The sequence below is a fragment of the Coptis chinensis genome, chromosome 9, assembly GCF_015680905.1.
Source record: "Coptis chinensis isolate HL-2020 chromosome 9, ASM1568090v1, whole genome shotgun sequence".
Taxonomy (NCBI): Eukaryota; Viridiplantae; Streptophyta; class Magnoliopsida; order Ranunculales; family Ranunculaceae; genus Coptis; species Coptis chinensis.
In genome coordinates this window covers 53832382-53843752 of record NC_141464.1, presented here as the reverse complement: position 1 = coordinate 53843752, position 11371 = coordinate 53832382, and the positions used below count along the sequence as shown (strand labels likewise).

General features: G+C 34.4%; 2 long non-coding RNA genes and 1 pseudogene across 2 annotated transcripts; all 3 read left to right on the top strand.

The window, feature by feature from the left end:
* The first annotated feature begins 516 nt into the window (after positions 1-516).
* LOC147476701 (uncharacterized) lies at positions 517-1457 on the top strand (annotated as a pseudogene).
* A 1624-nt stretch (positions 1458-3081) lies between these two features.
* LOC147476700 (uncharacterized) lies at positions 3082-5479 on the top strand. The gene is made up of 4 exons (XR_015209563.1): positions 3082-3175; positions 3961-4021; positions 4111-4168; positions 5354-5479. It is a non-coding gene; the product is annotated as an uncharacterized LOC147476700 (long non-coding RNA).
* Positions 5480-8230: 2751 nt separating this feature from the next.
* LOC147476699 (uncharacterized) lies at positions 8231-9162 on the top strand. Its single transcript, XR_015209601.1, has 2 exons — positions 8231-8785; positions 8996-9162. It is a non-coding gene; the product is annotated as an uncharacterized LOC147476699 (long non-coding RNA).
* The last annotated feature ends 2209 nt before the right edge of the window (positions 9163-11371 follow it).

The following is an 11371-nucleotide window of genomic DNA, read 5'->3' as shown; positions in this document are numbered from 1 at the left end:
AATTTCTTTGTCTTCTTTGATTACTTACACTCTATTTATATCGAAGTCTTAATTTTTTTGTTATTTTAGATTGATGCGTTTGTGTTTCTGAATTGAATAAGAAAGGAAAGATGTTTACTTTGTAAATGAATTGAAAGTTTTGTCGTTTGGTATCTGTTTGAGTTTTGTATTTGAGCCAGAGAGTTTTTTTTTGCTTAAAAAAATGATGCGTGAAACACTGCTGAGTTGTGAATAAATGGGATTTTGCTCCTCCCTTATGATGACTTTATTCCTATACATTACACGGAGATCTTATAATGCATGTCTTACAAACCTTAGTGTGAAAACTTGATTATGGACTTGATTCTTCAGTTGTGTATGCAAATATTCTTGGCTTTGTTTTGCAGGTGTAGAAACTAATTATTGAGTAGCATAGTAACATTGTGAAAATATCCATGTACGGAAGCTTTTGTTAATATTTCCCACCATTTCTCAGCACACCGTTTTGTTACTTTTTGATCACTTCACCTAAAATTTTATACAATCCAATGTAGTGGGAAGAAACAAACAAGTAGTTCATCAACTAATGAAGACTCTGAATCGAACAAGAATGTGTTGATTACTTTAGCATGGTACAATTCTGACTTCTTGGAATTACGACTTCTTTTTTCAGGTCACCCACCTCAAATGTTGAAGCCCAGGATAGAGTGCTTGAGCTGGATGAAGATAGGTCTTACATTGCTGATTGTGCCCAAGTCATGGAAAACATTAAGGAGGACTTTGAATGGCCTTATTTCATTATAGGTTTGATAGCTCTCAATTGATAGCTCCATAAGTTTGTCCAAGTAATATTAGTTTCACAGTGTACATGTACATAATTAGGCTTTGTTTGTGACACAGTGATACTGTAATAGTTAACTTGGACAACTGCAAAACTATGAGCAAAGCAGACCAATGATGAATCTGATCATAGTTTAACGTCTTCTCTTACCTATTTGAAATGTTCATTATTCACATATAAAATTGAAGAAAAAAGATCCTAAGTATTAGCTCTATTGATTTGGCTTTAGGCATTTTCTTGCAATTTCAGGAAATTTAATACTTGATGCTTATGAAAAAGGCTGTGAATTTGCTGATCCAGCGACATCCTTCAAAGGACTTTGTCGATTTACAAGAATCTGTTCCAACTTTGGATCCTTGATTGAAAAATCAAAGATGAACCTAATAAAATGGGAGGAATTCAAGGTAAATCCGGTTTATTGTCACAATGACTGTTTGGAAAATAGAGATTGCTTTTAGAACATTTTGCATTTATCCTTGCTTGAATAATACTTTGGGTGCCGGATACGGGAATAAGCCATTAGAGTTTTAACTGCATATTATTGTTTTCTTGGAGACCCATTCTTTATGGTAGAAGCCCCTTAACTCCTCTTGAAATCTTGCTCATAGAATTGGCAATCGAATATTATACCTCCTAGAAAATGTATTCAAACTATTTTGCAGCCATTATTACTCAAAACAACTTTGCTTGCTTCATTCCATCACATATTACGGAGGGGTATTTCTAAGTTTTCACTTAAGAAATCCAAGTTTTTATATTCTTCTTTATGAGAAATTTTTCTCTATAGCGTATGGCCATGTCCTGTCTATGTTTTTAATTTAATTGCACAATTAAAGAGAGTGAGGGTAATAATCATAGATGATGGCGCATAATTCAGGTTGAGACTATGCCCCAGAGCACCTCCTCAAGTAAAGGTTTACATAGCTGCTTGATTGACGGTTACAGTCAAAGAACCCGCCATGGCATATATAATGACTAATGACCACATATAATTACCAGTGTCGTTGGATGGCAATATGAAACCAAAAGCCTTCATTGTTATGTACCCTTGAACATACTTCATAGATTTATGTGGCACTTTAACACTCTCATCCGTCATAGATTTCTAGGCATTTTATTTACCTCTCTTGTAGAACAAGGACAGTAGGAATAATTCATAAGTTTATCTTAGTAGCAACCAACTAAAACTAATGTGAAGACATACCAGTCTGTGACTCCTGCAGTCAATTTCCTTCATATGAAGCCATTAAACTATTCATATTAGTTAAACTATTCATATTAGTAAGTTAATAGCAATTAGTGCATTGCATTCAGAATTTTATGCTACAGAACTAGCGACAAGGCTTGCATATTGGCCAGGACTGCAACAAGTACACCTATTTGGAGACATTCAATGTGTCACTAAAGCCTTAATTGACTGGAGGAACTACTGCAGTGAGATTGGTGTGAGTTACTCAAACACTGCAGGAAGAACATTCCAGCAGCCAAAATATACATGGGCAGCAAAGGAGCAATAGGTGGTTTAAGAACAGTGCCTCTGAGTTGCAATGGTATACATATATCTACATCAATTCAATCCAGAAAAGAAAATGTTCTCGGCAAGGTAATGATTTTCATTGTTTCTTTCGAGCTATATACATTTATTAATTATGTAATAAAAAATAAAATATGATTAGAATATACTTATTCAAAGTTTGTAGTGGAGAATATAGAAACAAGTATGGAGAAGAATTATAAACCATTGAGAACAGTAGCCAACAATATTATAAAGCACTCGGGACTCAGGAAGACATATGTAAAGTGACATAACTAAACAAAGATGTTATCTATAGTTTGTTACATAGTGTTACATAGATGTGATGGCTGTCGGCTTAGATCGAGATGGTAGACATTATGTTGCATAACTTTGGAAAAATAATTGAATGGTTATGAGTATTTTATTATAGAACATTTAAGCTTTGTTTGCCTTTCTCTTCTATGATAGTAGGACTATACATCTTTACTAGACTTTTCTTCTAACTCTTTGTATAAGACCTTCCCATTCAACTCGGTAATTTTGAAAGCATGTGCGCAAGTTTCACATATAACGACCGGCCGACTCACTATTTGTGAGACTTCATCTCTACGGTGCTTGGTGAGTAGCTACTAGATATAGACAACTCAATCCTTCATTCTTTATGAATTTGTCAGGGATGACCTTAATGTTTTATTATTGTTTGTTTGTTACAGGATATGTTGAATAGGGAAATGATTGTCGATCGATGGTATGTTCTATAAGGTGCTACCTATTGTAAAGCGGAAGAAGAGGGAGAATGGGTACAACCCTAAAAGGAATTGAACAAGCACAAATACGAGGTATGTAAAAATGAATTCTACACTAATGGTTTTAGAAACTGTTTAATTAATGAGATGAAAATTTGATTGCAATATATGGTATTAACTCGAACGTTCAAAATTGAAGTTTTGGTTTTCGACATTTTCAGTGACTAGATTGTTCTTTTCGAATGATGCATTATGTCCAAATTCCAATAGTTTTTTTTCCCACCTATTCCACGTTCCGCATTAGCTTATTGTTCACTAACAGTATAGACATTGCATGGTGAATATAGTAGGCACTAGACAAGGCTACATAATATGTTTTTAAACCCTTAATCCCTTTCAAAAACAAATTATGATTCATTTTCTTTTTTTCCTTCATTTTTTGGGGACCAACTCGGACTTGATTCCAATAATGGCCACAAGCGAGTGGGGAAGGGGGCTACTAACAGAGGACAGTGACTGAGCTTCTACCATAAAGCTTAAGTACACTAACAGACCAGGGGCTGGTCTAATTCAAAGTCATCAACTGTTTAGAGAGGCATCACTTTCCTGATAAAAATGTCTCACATATATTGTTATAGACTTCTCTTTCGTCATTTTCAGTGTAACGAGAGAATGGTAGACTTTAGGAGTTTTGAAGAAAACGATTTCGTTTCTTAATTCGGGCTTTTGAAGAGAACAAATTCTTTAATTGAATCCAAACAAGTTCAGAGATGAATTTACTGAAACTCTTCAATTCCCTTCTTTCCTTCTTTATTATCTTCATCTATTTGGTATTCTTTTTCACAATCATTATATTATCGTTGTTGTTTGATGATTAGAATGACATGTGACTACAAAGGTGACGATGATCAACAATGACATGTGACTACTAGCAACTAGGTATGCATCCTCTTATTCAAACCAAATAATGCAACATATTTCCTGAAATTAATTGTGAAATTAATTGCGACATATTTTAACAATGGTAGTGTGCTTTGAATATGGAGCATTGTGATTGCTTAGCAACTGAGGAACAGACTTACAGAGGTAACTCTATCAAACTTAAATGGTTATCTGGGGGTAGAAAATTTGTATGTTACTGAAAATTAAAAGTAGATATCACGTTGTGGTGGAATCCATGACAAAGAATAATCTATCTTATTGGTTTTAGATTCTATGCCAACAACCATGCATCAACCTTGATTTTCTCCCTGACTTGGTGCTTCGTGAGTTGACAATGTCTAACAGTACATACGAGTTAAATATCGCCATTGTATATGATAACTAGATTGGCATTCTATTAGTGATCTTTGTAGCAGCCGTGTGAACATAATTTGTTGTTGACTTTTTCTTTTTGTTACATTTATTTTTACTAGGGAATTTCATTGAATATGCATGTCCAATGAGATGAACCTCAAAATTGTAGGTCTTGCATGTGATATCACCAATATTTAACTTTGAACTTTTAATTCACCCTTAAGATAAAACTTTTGGGGTTTGTTTCTTTACATTTTTTTCAGTTTTTGGTTTGTGAATTACAAACACTTCATATAAACATGTAGTAACCTTTTAACTGCCAAAATTAGTAATTAGGATCTGCAATGTCCATTAAAATGAGATATGAATTTATAGGCGTATACTTTGAACACTAAACCTTTTAGTGTGGTGATACGTCCTTTTCAATTCTTTTGAACACCATTATTGGTGTCATCCAAATACCTTTTGTAAAAGTTTACAGAGCTCATCTCATCAAATCAACACGTACTTCTTCATTGTTATATATATATATATATATATTGTCATATAGTTAGACATTAGTGGGTTTATTTAAAATTAACCCAATGTTTTAAGCCAATTAGGAATATTAATATTGGCGTCCTACTGGCTACTACTGGGTATGTTTTCAACCTCTCAGTGAAAACTAATAAATATGTTTTTAGAATGTAGCTTCAAGTACCATTATAACCTAGGAAGAACAAATAGAAATTCAAGAAATATCAAGATTCAAGAAGTGGTGGTACTATTATTACAATATTTTACTTTTTGAGTAGGTTTGCCACAAGGTATGGCCCTTCACGCTCATTTAGTAAGCTATTAATAGAATACTCTGCAAGCTAAAGAGTGAAACAAAATAATATTCAATTGCTAGGTTCTCATAAGGCTTAATCATTGCTTGATATGGTGGTGTTTAATTGAATATCCTTAGTCTAACTTTTTAAGGTGGGTTCATAGAATATAGTAGTGCTTGGTGGTAACTGCTGCAAATTCCAAAATGCCAAAGGAAGAAAAAATTCTTTTGTATCATCTGACCGATCCAAGGCATCTCCTTATCCTTGTAGCTCTAGGAGATCCTTGCAGAGTTGCAGTATCTGCCTAAGCCCCTTTTAAAGGATGTTAAAGAATGGGATTAGAAGAAGCCAATTGCCCTGTGTGCATGGAGCATCTGCATAATGTTGTTCTCCATCTATGTTCCTCCCAGGAGAAGGGCTTCCGTCCATTCATGTGTGACACAACACTCAAACTACGTTGATCAGTTCCACAAGTCATTTGTAGAAAACCTTTCAATTGTTCCACTTTAATCAAGAAGAAACTACTCATCGGGAATTGCTCAAGAAACAAGGAGAGAAACCAGAAGGTCGAACCTACTAGATGCAAGGCGTGTAGAAGATGCATTGAGTGTGCCCATTTCCAGTCCCACATGTGCCATGTGAAAGCTAGGTTTAGTGAAAACTTATCTGCCTCCTCTTAAGTGGGAATGCAGATTAGTGGTTAGGTTGTTATAGAATCCACTCGGAGGTTCATTAATTCCAGAGCTAGAAACTAGTATGTGGAACCTATTTTCCTTCAATGTTATTTGTAGGGTAATTTCTATAACTGAGGTGAATAACATACATATTGTTGTGCAACCAGGTGTTGTTTGGTATAGGTGTTGATTTGTATAAGTGTTTGGACCATCTTCTTTTGAGGTGTAAATTATTTTGTTTGGTTATGGTATGAAGTGCTTACTTAATGTATCACTATTTGTGAATACAAACTATTATATTGTTCAGCTCTTTTTGTGTTAGTGAACAATATTAGCTTCAAACATGGAGGAAAATATGTGCATGCTGCCAAATATGAGAACATTGGCTGATGACTGCCGTCTCTTCGTAGACAAACTCTTAATTAAGAGGTTAGGTTCAATTCCTTTCTTTTTCTATGTACAAAATAATTGGTTCCTTTCATTTTACTCTTCAGATAAAATTTCCAGTGACTTCTAGAGGAGAAGTGCTTTAGATATGACCCACCTTATATGACTTGATACAGGTAATCACCGGTTGGATAATCGAGACACAGCCAAGATACAATTTTAGCTACTGTATAATGGTGTTATACCCAAAAAAGCTATAAGATGATCCTTCCTCTCTATGTTGGATTCAGTTTGGAATTGAAGATATATATATATACGGTTAGGCTATAGTGACACCCTTATTTTGCCACCCTTATCTCACACCCTTCCTGGTCCCTCAAATCTTATCTTGAGATCATCAGATCTAATTTCATTTAAAAATCACGAAATTTCAAAATTTTGAACTATTTCAAAAACTAAAAAACGAAAAACATGAAAAAACACTAAATTTGTTTGGAAAACTCATCCCGGTCTTCTTTTTCTTCTCCAAAATCCAAACCCTTCAAAAAAATTCATAAATTATTCAAACAAATCGGTTTCAAAATCAAAATCAAAATCAAAATCAAACCCCCAATTATTCAAACAAATCGGCTTCAAAATCAAAATCAAAATCAAACCCCTAATTATTCAACTGAAAAATTCATACAAATCAAACCCCCATTCAAATTTTGGACAAATTTCAAACCCCCATTTTCGATTTAAGTTATGTTTTCTTCAGTATATTGTGTTATTAACTGCTTGTATGGTTATTTTATTAGGTTGTGTTTAATGTTATTGTTTTAGGGTTCCATAGTTATTACATGCCAGCTTAAATTATTTGATTTTACTATTTAGGTGATTTTACATTTGCATATTTTTTAATTTTTTAATTTTTTTCCTTATACAGTGAAATTTGATCTATAAATGAGGTGCCCTATATGTGGAAGTTCAGTATTTAATAGAGTCTTGAGAACCAAAAGGAATCCTGGACAACCATTTTGTGTTTGCGAAAAAAAATTTTGAACATTTGCCTGACGATAAGAAATGTAGTTATTTTAAGTGGGTGGATGAAGAAAATAATTGTGGAAGCTCGTCGTCTTCGAATATCACTGATGAATTGAAATATAAAAGTTCTTCTGTTCTAGCTCCAATAGTTTCCCTAACTGAGAGTCGAGCTTCTATTTGCACAAGGAGGATAACGATTGATTCGGAAATTCACTCAATCGGAATGTTAATATTTAAGTTGTTGGTCTGTCTTCTCTTAGCGGTTTTGTGTATTATCAAGTGGCTAGTTAAGGTGTTATTGTCTTAGACTGGACATTGGATTTGAAGGTGTTAGATGTGTTATTACTTGATGGTAGATAGAATGAAACTATGTAATGATTATGGTGTATTGGGTGTGAAAGGGAGGAGATTTTCACTATATCGTGTGGCATTGTCAATGATGAGTTATCCTAAGTTGAGGTTTTTGGTGGAAATTGTGGAGGAGTGCTCGACTTCAGTTGCTTTGGATGTAGTTTCTGTTTTGAATGATGTTGCTCTGGAGGTAACCATTAGTTAGACTCGGGGCTTTGGAACTGTATCTTCGGGAAATTCAGGTGTATTTGGTTAATAGTTTGAATTTAGTATGTGTAAATCTTGGAAGAAGTATTATTTTGAGTAAATGTTAGTATAGTCTCTGTTTTATTTGGTATTTCATTTGTATTATGTTCTATGATTATTTATGTTTATTTTTACTTGTATGTGTTTGTTGCGTTTCGTCGCACTTTTGAATGGACGTAGCTTTTCAGAGCTTCGTTAGAGCTTCTTTAATAGGTTTGGTTTGAATGTGTTTGAATGCGACAGGTTTGGTTTCATAGTTGAGAAAATCGCTCCATCTCATGTTGAAATTATTGAAAAAGTGACTGATGCTATTTATGTTAGTATATTTTTTTTCTTGTCGTGCAAAGTGACTTAAAAAGTTACTTCTCACCCAAGCTCAGCTGTGGAAGCCGGGCTAACATCGAAGCAGAGGAAGCTGAGGAGCTTTTGAGACCACCAGCTGAGGAGTATTCATACACTAAAATGTGTTTTAGCAATAGAAGCTTTTCAGTTGATGCAGCTCGTGTTGCGGAGCCCATCTTGCTATCTCTTAAAGATCAGCTGAAGGAAGTAGACCTGTCAAATATTGTTGTAGGAAAGCCAGAGGAATATTCTCCTCAGACAAGGATTGGTGTTTAGGCTGGATATTTTTTGGTCTGGACAAAGATGGAAAGCGTGAGGGGTCATGTCCTGTACGTTTAATAGTTAATCTGATTCAAGATCCTTATCGGACAAGGATTTGGGAGTTGATTCAAATATGCGTCTATTTCTTTATTGATATTTTTGTGCCTCAATGAAATGAGTGGAGTCACTATGCTGATATGATCCATCACTGTCCTGTAGCTTCAAAGATCGAGGAGTCTTCATCTTGGATGGAAACCTTTTTCATTCGAAATTCCTGCAATCGAAATCGCAGAGCATATTGAATAGCAGAGGTGGGAAGGGGATTGTGTCATTTTATCCTGTTTGTGGCTGTTTGTGTTTATTTTAAACCCTTTATGTTTGAATTGATAATATGTACGTCATTGGACCTTAAGATTTTCTCGTAACAATATAGCAGATCTCCAGTTTTTTCTCTTTATTACTCACCCAGGTTTCTGCACTCAGTTGTGACAATGAACTTTTCTACCTCGACTTTCATGCAGGTTCTGATTAATGGACTACAATATTTTGTCTCTGTAAATGTGAAGCCTAAGCTGTAAAGAGTTGAATTTTTTTTCAAGGTGAACAAAGAATAGTTAACACCTCTTGTCACACTTTGGTGAAGTCCGTTTTTTGGAAGAAATAATTTGCATTTTCAGTTTGTTGTAAATTGTTTGTGGTGGATAGGCAGTTTAGAATAGGCAGATTTTTTGTTGTGGATTTGGATGTGAGCTATATGTAGGATTGACGCTAGTCTTGCTTAGGACATGTGATTTGAGACTTATTCATATCCCGTTGTTGGTGATTTGAGACTTATTCATTTTCCCTCTTCCGTTTGTTTCTCCTAGATTTATGTGAGATGAAATTGATAGTCAAGTGCACTACTACACTTTTATTTTTTCGTGAACTTTGACATCCATATAAAACTCTGACAGCCAAAATTCAGAACTGAAACAAGGCAAAATTGTATAAACTTAAGCCAAAATTCTGACAGCCAAAATTCAGAATTGAAACAAGGCAAAATTGTATAAACTCAAGCCAAAATTCCGACAGCCAAAATTCAGAACTAAAACAAGGCAAAATTCTGACAGAGTTCACTGAAAATGCTAGTTCAAAACTTTGATAGAATTCACCAAAAATGCTAATTAAAACTCTGACAGAGTTCACCGAACTCTGACAGAGGTCATTGAAAATACTAGTTAAAACTCTGACAGAGTTTACCGAAAATGCTAGTTAAAACTCTGATAGAGTTCACCGAAATGATGAAGGATGTAGTCAGGATATTTGAGTTGGAAATCACTATACCTAACCACTTAATACCCAAACAGAAATCAAACTTAAGTTCAAAGAAATAGATTCTACCTCAGTCATCAACTAAAGGAATCTAAACCATATTATACACATCGATAGTAACAAGTCTCACAATTTTAACAGTAGAAAATGTTCTAACAAAGTTATGCAAGTAGATGACCTTTTCTAAAAACCAAACCTAGAAATAGGGTGACCCACAATGCAAAAAGAACTTTGGATATAAGGAGGAAACCCTAATATGAGCAGTAAATCAATCCATAGAGGCAAGTTATGCCTTTGCCTTAACTGCTTGGAGAGCTTGAATCTTTTGTTGTAGCTTTAAGACCTGCAAAAAAACAAAATTCAACATTATCCCTACCATCCATATAAGAATGCACCCACTTCCCTAAACTTAAGTCCCCTAGTGAAGCACACACATGTAAAACATTAACTAAAGTAGCTTCATTAGGCTGAACTTCACCCCCTTGTAACATTTCTTGAAAAATCCTACCTGCTTCTTCATAATACCCTCTTTGTGCATAACCACCCAACATAGCAGTCCAAGTGACAACATCTCTCTTACCCATTGTTTCAAAAAGGCTATGTGCACTTGTGATAGACCCACAACTAGTATAAAAACTCAATATTGCATTGTTCACAAATATGTTATTTTCTCCACTCAAGTTTCTTAAATTGTAACCATGTACAACTTTTCCAAATTTAAGAGCTCTTTAAGTTAGAACAAGCTGATAAAATTGTAACAAGTGTTACTGAACTAGGCCTAACATCCATAGACATGAAAGTTGCCAAGGCTTCCATATCTAAACCACTCTTAACAAGTCTAGACATCAATGAAGTCCATGACATAGCATCTGGGACCAATATAGAATCAAATATTCGACGCACAGATAAAATATCATTAGAACTAGTGATCAAATGAATCAAATAGTTTTGAATAAAGATGTCTGAAAGATTACCAGATTTTATAATGTGTGAATATATTTCATGACCCTTGTCAAAGGCGTGAAGTATAGAACATGCTCTAAGGGCATATGTGTAGGTGAAATGGTCATGTGAAGTTGGCTTATGGACCATTTTGTTATAGTAATCAAAAGGCTGCAAAGTTAGATATACAGTTAAACTTAGAAGCTATAAAATCAGTCCATATATCAAAGATACTTCGTAGAAGCTATACTTATATTTCATAGAATACATATTATTTTTCTTCGGACAATTTCTCGAGTCATGGTTAGCAATCTGTCCACATCTGTGACACTTTCTTCCTGAATTGTTTAGGGCTATCTCTCTGGGGGATTTCAATCTATCCGCTTTCTTCTTCCCCCTCCCTTTTGTTTGAGAAATATTGGGATTCAAAATCAATAGCTGAAATAAAGATTTGAAAGTCAAAATAAACCGCAAATTAAAATAAATATTTATATCAAATTAAACACCGAATTAAACACTAAATTTATATCAAATTAAACATTCAAATAAAAAAAACTGTGATGTATTAACCGAAGGTATCGAAGGCTCTGCAACTAAATGCTCTTCATCATCTGCATCTCCTTCATAGGAAGTTTCATTAAACT